We start from the raw sequence: 10,000 nt of genomic DNA on the forward strand, positions 1-10,000 counted from the left end.
TTTTTGAAGCAGTACAAATCAGTAACCACTGACACTTAGAATATTTTTGAAGCAGTACAAATCAGTAACCAGCGACACTTAGAATATTTTTGAAGCAGTACAAATCAGTAACCAGCGACACTTAGAATATTTTTGGAGCAGTACAAATCAGTAACCAGCGACACTTAGAATATTTTTGAAGCAGTACAAATCAGTAACCACTGACACTTAGAATATTTTTGAAGCAGTACAAATCAGTAACCAGCGACACTTAGAATATTTTTGAAGCAGTACAAATCAGTAACCACTGACACTTAGAATATTTTTGAAGCAGTACAAATCAGTAACCGCTGACACTTAGAATATTTTTGAAGCAGTACAAATCAGTAACCAGCGACACTTAGAATATTTTTGGAGCAGTACAAATCAGTAACCACTGACACTTAGAATATTTTTGAAGCAGTACAAATCAGTAACCGGCGACACTTAGAATATTTTTGAAGCAGTACAAATCAGTAACCACTGACACTTAGAATATTTTTGAAGCAGTACAAATCAGTAACCGGCGACACTTAGAATATTTTTGAAGCAGTACAAATCAGTAACCACTGACACTTAGAATATTTTTGAAGCAGTACAAATCAGTAACCGCTGACACTTAGAATATTTTTGAAGCAGTACAAATCAGTAACCAGCGACACTTAGAATATTTTTGGAGCAGTACAAATCAGTAACCAGCCCCACTTAGAATATTTTTGAGTCAGTACAAATCAGTAACCAGCGACACTTAGAATATTTTTGAAAGCAGTACAAATCAGTAACCACTGACACTTAGAATATTTTTGAAGCAGTACAAATCAGTAACCAGCGACACTTAGAATATTTTTGAAGCAGTACAAATCAGTAACCAGCGACACTTAGAATATTTTTGGAGCAGTACAAATCAGTAACCAGCGACACTTAGAATATTTTTGAAGCAGTACAAATCAGTAACCAGCGACACTTAGAATATTTTTGGAGCAGTACAAATCAGTAACCAGCGACACTTAGAATATTTTTGAAGCAGTACAAATCAGTAACCACTGACACTTAGAATATTTTTGAAGCAGTACAAATCAGTAACCAGCGACACTTAGAATATTTTTGAAGCAGTACAAATCAGTAACCACTGACACTTAGAATATTTTTGAAGCAGTACAAATCAGTAACCAGCGACACTTAGAATATTTTTGGAGCAGTACAAATCAGTAACCACTGACACTTAGAATATTTTTGAAGCAGTACAAATCAGTAACCAGCGACACTTAGAATATTTTTGAAGCAGTACAAATCAGTAACCACTGACACTTAGAATATTTTTGAAGCAGTACAAATCAGTAACCGCTGACACTTAGAATATTTTTGAAGCAGTACAAATCAGTAACCAGCGACACTTAGAATATTTTTGGAGCAGTACAAATCAGTAACCACTGACACTTAGAATATTTTTGAAGCAGTACAAATCAGTAACCAGCGACACTTAGAATATTTTTGGAGCAGTACAAATCAGTAACCACTGACACTTAGAATATTTTTGAAGCAGTACAAATCAGTAACCAGCGACACTTAGAATATTTTTGAAGCAGTACAAATCAGTAACCACTGACACTTAGAATATTTTTGAAGCAGTACAAATCAGTAACCAGCGGACACTTAGAATATTTTTGAAGCAGTACAAATCAGTAACCACTGACACTTAGAATATTTTTGAAGCAGTACAAATCAGTAACCAGCGACACTTAGAATATTTTTGAAGCAGTACAAATCAGTAACCAGCGACACTTAGAATATTTTTGGAGCAGTACAAATCAGTAACCAGCGACACTTAGAATATTTTTGACGCAGTACAAATCAGTAACCACTGACACTTAGAAATATTTTTGAAGCAGTACAAATCAGTAACCAGCGACACTTAGAATATTTTTGAAGCAGTACAAATCAGTAACCTCTGACACTTAGAATATTTTTGAAGCAGTACAAATCAGTAACCAGCGACACTTAGAATATTTTTGGAGCATTACAAATCAGTAACCAGCGACACTTAGAATATTTTTGGAGCAGTACAAATCAGTAACCACTGACACTTAGAATATTTTTGAGTCAGTACAAATCAGTAACCAGCGACACTTAGAATATTTTTCAGTCAGTACAAATCAGTAACCAGCGACACTTAGAATATTTTTGAGTCAGTACAAATCAGTAACCAGTGACACTTAGAATATTTTTGGAGCAGTACAAATCAGTAACCAGCGACACTTAGAATATTTTTGAAGCAGTACAAATCAGTAACCAAGTGCATTTTTGAATTGGTTACTGATTTCTCCGTTGAAGTTGGGGCTGCGGTTGGCTTCAGTTAGTGGTGGGGGCTTAATTTTCGCCGAGGGGAGCGTGTCCCGGTAGTGTCTCCGAGGAAGTGGTACCTATTGAAGGGGGTGTTTCTGAATTTGGGCCCTTTTTGAGTGGCATTGCCGGATGGGTTTTGTGTTGAAGGCTTCCAAATCGGGTAGCTCAGCCGGATTTGACCCGGCGGTTCTACCGACTGTCACGCCTTCGAGGGGGGACTGTTGTCTAAGTTCAGGCCGGATTTGGTGAATTTCCTAAGTCGGGAAGTGGTCCCAACGGGTTTGGGAGTGAACCTAACTGCTCATACCAACTTTGAGGCTTTGGGGCCGGGTAGCACAGTCGGATTTGACCCGGCGGTTCTGCCGAATGCCTGGCCTTCGAGGGGGGCCTGCCCTCTGAGTTCAGGCCGAATTTGGTGATTTTCCTAAGTCGGGAAGTGGTCCAAACGGGGATGGGAGTGAACCTGACAGCTCATACCGACTTTGGGGCTTCCAAGCCGGGTAGCTCAACCGGATTTGATCCAGCGGTTCTAGCGACTGCCACGGCTTCGAGGGGGGACTGTTGTCTAAGTTCAGGCCGAATTTGGTGAATTTCCCGAGTCGGGAAGTGGTCCAAACGGGGATGGGAGTGAACCTGACAGCTCTTACCGACATTGAGGCTTCGGGGCCGGGTAGCTCAGTCGGATTTGACCCGGCGATTCTGCCGACTTCCACGCCTTCGAGCGGGGACTCTCCTCTAAGTTCAGGCCGAATTTGGTGAATTTCCTAAGTCGGGAAGTGGTCCAAACGGGGATGGGAGTGAACCTAACTGCTCATACCAACTTTGAGGCTTTGGGGCCGGGTAGCACAGTCGGATTTGACCCGGCGGTTCTGCCGAATGCCTGGCCTTCGAGGGGGGCCTGCCCTCTGAGTTCAGGCCGAATTTGGTGATTTTCCTAAGTCGGGAAGTGGTCCAAACGGGGATGGGAGTGAACCTGACAGCTCATACCGACTTTGGGGCTTCCAAGCCGGGTAGCTCAACCGGATTTGATCCGCGGTTCTAGCGACTGCCACGGCTTCGAGGGGGGACTGTTGTCTAAGTTCAGGCCGAATTTGGTGAATTTCCCGAGTCGGGAAGTGGTCCAAACGGGGATGGGAGTGAACCTGACAGCTCTTACCGACATGAGGCTTCGGGGCCGGGTAGCTCAGTCGGATTTGACCCGGCGATTCTGCCGACTTCCACGCCTTCGAGCGGGGACTCTCCTCTAAGTTCAGGCCGAATTTGGTGAATTTCCTAAGTCGGGAAGTGGTCCAAACGGGGATGGGAGTGAACCTAACTGCTCATACCAACTTTGAGGCTTTGGGGCCGGGTAGCACAGTCGGATTTGACCCGGCGGTTCTGCCGAATGCCTGGCCTTCGAGGGGGGCCTGCCCTCTGAGTTCAGGCCGAATTTGGTGATTTTCCTAAGTCGGGAAGTGGTCCAAACGGGGATGGGAGTGAACCTGACAGCTCATACCGACTTTGGGGCTTCCAAGCCGGGTAGCTCAACCGGATTTGATCCGGCGGTTCTAGCGACTGCCACGGCTTCGAGGGGGGACTGTTGTCTAAGTTCAGGCCGAATTTGGTGAATTTCCCGAGTCGGGAAGTGGTCCAAACGGGGATGGGAGTGAACCTGACAGCTCTTACCGACATTGAGGCTTCGGGGCCGGGTAGCTCAGTCGGATTTGACCCGGCGATTCTGCCGACTTCCACGCCTTCGAGCGGGGACTCTCCTCTAAGTTCAGGCCGAATTTGGTGAATTTCCTAAGTCGGGAAGTGGTCCAAACGGGGATGGGAGTGAACCTGACAGCTCTTACCGACTTTGGGGCTTCCAAGCCGGGTAGCTCAACCGGATTTGATCCGGCGGTTCTAGCGACTGTCACGCCTTCGAGGGGGGACTGTTGTATAAGTTCAGGCCGAATTTGGTGAATTTCCCGAGTCGGGAAGTGGTCCAAACGGGGATGGGAGTGAACCTGACAGCTCTTACCGACTTTGGGGCTTCCAAGCCGGGTAGCTCAACCGGATTTGATCCGGCGGTTCTGCCGACTGTCACGCCTTCGAGGGGGGAATGTTGTATAAGTTCAGGCCGAATTTGGTGAATTTCCCGAGTCGGGAAGTGGTCCAAACGGGGATGGGAGTGAACCTGACAGCTCTTAACGACTTTGAGGCTTCGGGGCCGGGTAGCTCAGCCGGATTTGATCCGGCGGTTCTGCCGACTGTCACGCCTTCGAGGGGGGACTGTCCTCTGAGTTCAGGCCGAATTTGGTGAATTTCCCGAGTCGGGAAGTGGTCCAAACGGGGATGGGAGTGAACCTGACAGCTCATACCGACTTTGAGGCTCCAAGCCGGGTAGCTCAGCCGGATTTGACCCGGCGATTCTGCCGACTCCACGCCTTCGAGGGGGGACTGCCCTCTGAGTTCAGGCCGAATTTGGTGCATTTCCCGAGTCGGGAAGTGGTCTCTGTCACAACGGGGGCAAGTGTCTGAAGAGGTAAAGTGAGTAACCAGCACAGCTTAGGGAAGGGTTCCAAAGTTCTCAACAATGTGAATTCGGTTACCAGGAAAGCTTAGGAAAGCTGCCTGACTGTCCCAAACGAATGAACTGCAAAACTTAGGGAACATGCCCGAAGATGCTTAAAAGTGTGAAATCAGTAAGCAGGAAAGCATAGGAAAGTGCCTGAAAGTGCTAAATGAGTAACATGAAAAACGTAGAAAAATGCCCGAAAATGTTTAAAAGTGTGAACTCAGTAACCAGCAAAACTTAGTAAAACGTTGGAAAAGCAGAAATGAGTAACCAGAAAAACTTAGAAAAATGTTTGAAAATGAGAAATGAGTAACCAGAAAAACTTAGAAAAATGTTTGAAAATGAGAAATGAGTAACCAAGAAAACTTAGAAAAATGCCCAAAAAGAAGAAATCAGTAACCAGAAAAACTTAGAAAAATGTTTGAAAATGAGAAATGAGTAACCAGAAAAACTTAGAAAAATGTTTGAAAATGAGAAATGAGTAACCAAGAAAACTTAGAAAAATGCCCAAAAAGAAGAAATCAGTAACCAGAAAAACTTAGAAAAATGTTTGAAAATGAGAAATGAGTAACCAAGAAAACTTAGAAAAATGTTTGAAAATGAGAAATGAGTAACCAAGAAAACTTAGAAAAATGCCCAAAAAGAAGAAATCAGTAACCAGAAAAACTTAGAAAAATGTTTGAAAATGAGAAATGAGTAACCAAGAAAACTTAGAAAAATGCCCAAAAAGAAGAAATCAGTAACCAGAAAAACTTAGAAAAATGTTTGAAAATGAGAAATGAGTAACCAGAAAAACTTAGAAAAATGTTTGAAAATGAGAAATGAGTAACCAAGAAAACTTAGAAAAATGCCCAAAAAGAAGAAATCAGTAACCAGAAAAACTTAGAAAAATGTTTGAAAATGAGAAATGAGTAACCAAGAAAACTTAGAAAAATGCCCGAAAAGAAGAAATCAGTAACCAGAAAAACTTAGAAAAATTTTCGGCCAAGTGTGAAAAATATTCTAAGTGTCAGCGGAGGAAAATGCCGAAGCATCGGGAAAGATTCAAAAACTCATGCCGAACATGAGTTCCGAAGTGCCGGAGGAACTGGGCGAATTGAGCCCGGCGGTTGGCCAGATGTCGTTTTGAGTCTGCAGCCCGAAAACTTTAACTTTGTCTGCCGCGGAAGTCTGGACCGGGAAAAATCCAAACGGTTTTGCCGGGTTCGAGTTCCAGAGCGAAGCAGTCGAATTTGAAATTCAGACCCATTCAGTGCCACTTGACATTGTGACACAGTGAGGTTGGCGGGGTACCCGGAGATTTCTGGGAACACGATTTTTAGAACAAAATGGCGGCGCGGGACCACTTTGAAAGGCATCCGAAAAACGGTTCCGCGGGCAGAGCACTTGAATGACAGGCCTGTGTGCATGCCCAAGAGCTCTCGGAAGTCTAATTTTTGACACTTTGTCAAATTTTCGACAGACTTACCCAACTCTTGCTGCCTGTTCTAAGAATCAGTCAGAGGCCTGTGCGGCGGTCTCTTGACACTTTGGAGGGCGGGCAAACCCCACGTTGACTCCGGCCGTCCCTCCAAAAGGCACTTGCTATTGGGGGAAAGGATTGCAAGTAGCCTGGTTCCCGTGGGAGCGGCCAGGAAGGGTGCAGGCTGGCCCTTGCCTGAGCATTCCCAAAACCCTCTTCCGCTGAGAGCAGACCTCGCACGCCGCACTACCGGCTCTGGGAGTGGTTGGCCGCTATTGTACATAGTCCGGTCCTTCCTCTGCCACCCGGCAAGTGCGATGGCTCTGCCGCCCTGCGGTGCTCGTCACCCAGGTTTGGGGAACACGATACTTAGAACATGTTGGCGGCTCGGGACCTGCAGGCGAAAGGGGCCCCGTGGTGCTGAGCACATCGACCTCGGGTCTCAGTGCAAGCCGGAGAGTTCGCGGAAGTCTTAAAAGATTTTGACATCTGCTCAATTCTTTGACAGGCTTGCCTGACTCTTTCCGTCCGTTCTAAGAATCAGTCGGAGGCCGGGGCGGGGACGGTCTCTTGACACACGGAGGGTTGGCTTCCCTCCTCAGGTGTTTGTGTCGAAAATGAAGGCGAGAGATGCAAGCGTCCTGGTTCCCCTGGGTGCTGCCAGCAAGGGTGCAGGCTGACCCTTGCCTGAGCACTCCCAAAAGCCTCTTAAGCTGAGAGCAGGCGCCGCACTACCGGCTCTGGGAGTCGTTGGCCGCTATTGTACATAGTCCGGTCCTTCCTCTGCCACCCGGCAAGTGCGATGGCTCTGCCTCCCTGCGGTGCTCGTCACCCAGGTTTGGGGAACACGATACTTAGAACATGTTGGCGGCTCGGGACCTGCAGGCGAAGGGGGCCCCGTGGTGCTGAGCACATCGACCTCGCGTCTCAGTGCAAGCCGGAGAGTTCGCGGAAGTCTTAACAGGCTTGCCTGACTCTTTCCGTCCGTTCTAAGAATCAGTCGGAGGCCGGGGCGGGGACGGTCTCTTGACACACGGAGGGTTGGCTTCCCTCCTCAGGCGTTTGTGTCGAAAATGAAGGCGAGAGATGCAAGCGTCCTGGTTCCCCTGGGTGCTGCCAGCAAGGGTGCAGGCTGACCCTTGCCTGAGCACTCCCAAAAGCCTCTTAGGCTGAGAGCAGGCGCCGCACTACCGGCTCTGGGAGTCGTTGGCCGCTATTGTACATAGTCCGGTCCTTCCTCTGCCACCCGGCAAGTGCGATGGCTCTGCCTCCCTGCGGTGCCCGTCACCCAGGTTTGGAGAACACGATACTTAGAACATGTTGGCGGCTCGGGACCTGCAGGCGAAAGGGGCCCCGTGGTGCTGAGCACATCGACCTCGCGTCTCAGTGCAAGCCGGAGAGTTCGCGGAAGTCTTAACAGGCTTGCCTGACTCTTTCCGTCCGTTCTAAGAATCAGTCGGAGGCCGGGGCGGGGACGGTCTCTTGACACACGGAGGGTTGGCTTCCCTCCTCAGGCGTTTGTGTCGAAAATGAAGGCGAGAGATGCAAGCGTCCTGGTTCCCCTGGGTGCTGCCAGCAAGGGTGCAGGCTGACCCTTGCCTGAGCACTCCCAGAAGCCTCTTAGGCTGAGAGCAGACGCCGCACTACCGGCTCTGGGAGTCGTTGGCCGCTATTGTACATAGTCCGGTCCTTCCTCTGCCACCCGGCAAGTGCGATGGCTCTGCCTCCCTGCGGTGCCCGTCACCCAGGTTTGGAGAACACGATACTAAGAACATGTTGGCGGCTCGGGACCTGCAGGCGAAAGGGGCCCCGTGGTGCTTAGCACATCGACCTCGCGTCTCAGTGCAAGCCGGAGAGTTCGCGGAAGTCTAAAGCTTTTGACATTCGCTCAAAGCTTTGACAGGCTTGCCCGACTCTTTCCGTCCGTTCTAAGAATCAGTCAGAGGCTGGTGGGGAGGTCTCTTGACGCAAGGGGAGGGGTGGCGTCCCTCCTCAGGCGCTTGTGTCGAAAATGAAGGCGAGAGATGCAAGCGTCCTGGTTCCCCTGGGTGCTGCCAGCAAGGGTGCAGGCTGACCCTTGCCTGAGCACTCCCAGAAGCCTCTTAGGCTGAGAGCAGACGCCGCACAACCGGCTCTGGGAGTCGTTGGCCGCTATTGTACATAGTCCGGTCCTTCCTCTGCCACCCGGCAAGTGCGATGGCTCTGCCTCCCTGCGGTGCCCGTCACCCAGGATTGGAGAACACGATACTAAGAACATGTTGGCGGCTCGGGACCTGCAGGCGAAAGGGGCCCCGTGGTGCTTAGCACATCGACCTCGCGTCTCAGTGCAAGCCGGAGAGTTCGCGGAAGTCTAAAGCTTTTGACATTCGCTCAAAGCTTTGACAGGCTTGCCCGACTCTTTCCGTCCGTTCTAAGAATCAGTCAGAGGCCGGTGGGGTGGTCTCTTGACGCAAAGGGGAGGGGTGGCGTCCCTCCTCAGGCGCTTGTGTCGAAAAATGAAGGCGAGAGACGCGAGCGGCCTGGTTGCTTTGGGTGCTGCCAGGAAGGATGTGGTCTGACCCTTGCCTGAGCACATCCAAAAGCATGTGATGTTGAGAGCAGACCTCGAGCCCCGCACAACCGGCTCTGGGAGTCGTTGGCCGCTATTGTACATAGTCCGGTCCTTCCTCTGCCACCCGGCAAGTGCGATGGCTCAGTCGCCCTGTGGTGCCCGTCACCCAGGTTTGGGGAACACGATACTAAGAACATGTTGGCGGCTCGGGACCTGCAGGCGAAAGGGGCCCCGTGGTGCTGAGCACATCGACCTCGGGTCTCAGTGCAAGCCAGAGAGTTCGCGGAAGTCTAAAGCTTTTGACATACGCTCAAATCTTTGACAGGCTTGCCCGACTCTTTCCGTCCGTTCTAAGAATCAGTCAGAGGCCGGTGGGGAGGTCTCTTGACGCAAGGGGAGGGGTGGCGTCCCTCCTCAGTCGCTTGTGTCGAAAAATGAAGGCGAGAGACACGAGCGGCCTGGTTGCTTTGGGTGCTGCCAGGAAGGATGTGGTCTGACCCTTGCCTGAGCACTCACAGAAGCATGTGACGTTGAGAGCAGACCTCGAGCCCCGCACGACCGGCTCTGGGAGTGGTTGGCCGCTATGGTACATAGTCCGGTCCTTCCTCTGCCACCCGGCAAGTGCGATGGCTCTGCCGCCCTGTGGTGCCCGTCACCCAGGTTTGGGAACACGATACTAAGAAACTGTTGGCGGCTCGGGACCTGCAGGCGAAAGGGGCCCCGGGGTGCTTAGCACATCGACCTCGTGTCTCAGTGCAAGCCGGAGGGTTCGCGGCAGTCTAAAGCTTTTGACATTCGCTCAAAGCTTTGACAGGCTTGCCCGACTCTTTTCCGTCCGTTCTAAGAATCAGTCAGAGGCCAGTGCGGAGGTCTCTTGACACAAGGGGAGGGGTGGTGTCCCTCCTCAGGCGCTTGTGTCGAAAATGAAGGCGGGAGACGCAAGCGTCCTGGTTCCCCCTGGGTGCTGCCAGCAAGGGTGCAGGCTGACCCTTGCCTGAGCACTCCCAAAAGCCTCTTAGGCTGAGAGCAGACGCCGCGCTACCGGCTCTGGGAGTCGTTGGCCGCTATGGTACATAGTCCGGTC

Source organism: Hemiscyllium ocellatum, unplaced genomic scaffold, assembly GCF_020745735.1.
Source record: "Hemiscyllium ocellatum isolate sHemOce1 unplaced genomic scaffold, sHemOce1.pat.X.cur. scaffold_2151_pat_ctg1, whole genome shotgun sequence".
Classification (NCBI taxonomy): Eukaryota; Metazoa; Chordata; class Chondrichthyes; order Orectolobiformes; family Hemiscylliidae; genus Hemiscyllium; species Hemiscyllium ocellatum.